Source organism: Fundulus heteroclitus, unplaced genomic scaffold, assembly GCF_011125445.2.
Source record: "Fundulus heteroclitus isolate FHET01 unplaced genomic scaffold, MU-UCD_Fhet_4.1 scaffold_48, whole genome shotgun sequence".
Taxonomy (NCBI): domain Eukaryota; kingdom Metazoa; phylum Chordata; class Actinopteri; order Cyprinodontiformes; family Fundulidae; genus Fundulus; species Fundulus heteroclitus.
Window position 1 is genome coordinate 1,925,971 of NW_023396901.1, and position 1,637 is coordinate 1,927,607.

Genomic DNA, 1,637 nt, shown 5'->3' on the forward strand with positions numbered 1-1,637 from the left:
AATCAAAACATGAAAAAAAAAGGAAAATAACAAATAATCCTATAAATGCTATGTTCTTCTTCTATGTTTCGTTCTTCTTCTTAAGTTTTTGTTTGGCCGTTTTGCAAACAACTTGCCAAACGCCCTCCTGCCTCCAACCACAATCAAAATCCCTCTGTTCGGGAAGCGCTATTTATCGTGATATTTCCTATGTTTTGTTTTGGTTTTTTATTGACAAGCCAGAATGAAAAGAAGCTGAAATAAAATTTGAGTGATGACGCTATTTTCAAAATGTAAGGAGTAGAGAGTACAGATAATTGCATGAAATGGTAAGGAGTAGAAGTAAAAAGTAAGCGAAAGAATTATATCTCCACTAAATTATAAATAACCAAACTTTCTACTTAAGTAAGGTGATATTAATAGTAAGTATTTGTACGTAGTTACTTGACACTTCTGCTCCTGGGGTAAGTTTTTACCATTTTACTCTGCAGAATAACTCAAGTTCAGTCAGAACGGATCGAGACCCTCACTGAACCTCATAGTTATATTCCATCTCGATGACCAACGAGGAGTAGACTTTGACTAGGCCATTCAGAAGAACACACTCTGATCCAAGCCGTTTCGTTGTATCTACGCCTGCATGCTGAGGGTTTTCATTGTCCTGCTGGAAGAAGATCTTTAGTCCCAGACTCATATCTATCGCAGCCTTTAACAGGTCTTCTTTCACCCTATTCTCTAGTCCCCGCGGAAGAAAAGTGCCCCGCAGCATGACCCTGCACCAACTATGTTTCACAGAGGAGATGAAGCGCTTGAGGTGCTAATTCAAAACGTTTCCTGCATGGCTTGTAGCAAATAGCCAACAAGACTTATTACAGCTTTCTTTAAGCAAGCATCTAGACTTTTGCGGCGCACAACGTATAAAAATCTTGTCAACATATCCTTCCAACTGAGCTGTGGATATCTGCAGCTCCTCCAAACATGGAGGCTAATTTAAAACCAACATTCACTCGTGTTCTCTAACAAACCTCAAAGGTCTTCACAAAGGAACTGTATTTCCAATGAAAGGAAATCGCACACAGACGGCTTCACTGGCTGAATACAAATGCATGTCAGACTACAGATTTTTATTGGTAAAATATCCATCATTTTTATAGCACTTTATAATTATGCACTGCTTTGTGTTGGTCTGTGGCACGAAATCCGAATAAGATACACTGAAGATTGTGTTTGCAATGCGAGAAAGTAGGGGGGAAATAAAACACCAGGGTGCTCTTGAAAGGCAGCATGAAGATACCGCAGACCCTCTTTTTAAGTGTCCATTCATTCGTTCCCCGGGTGTCCGTGTGTCTGCAGCCACACGTGAGCCCACATGTGCCCACCGGTGTCCCTTCCTCTCTTCTTTGTTCTAACCGTGCAACCTCTCTTCATCACATCTTATTTCCAGCTCGCCCGGGTCACGGACCCCTCTGCAGTTGTTGCCCTCGCCCACCCCGCTCATCTCCCTCTGCCTATTCTCTGCCGCGGGGCAATCCCTGCCCATCTATTTGGGACGTTCCCATCCAATGAGGAGCGAGAGCGTGTGGAGCGAAGCACCAATGAGGCCAGTTTTTCATCCGTATAAAACTTTTCAGGAAAGTTTGCCGGGTTGCACTTTCTGT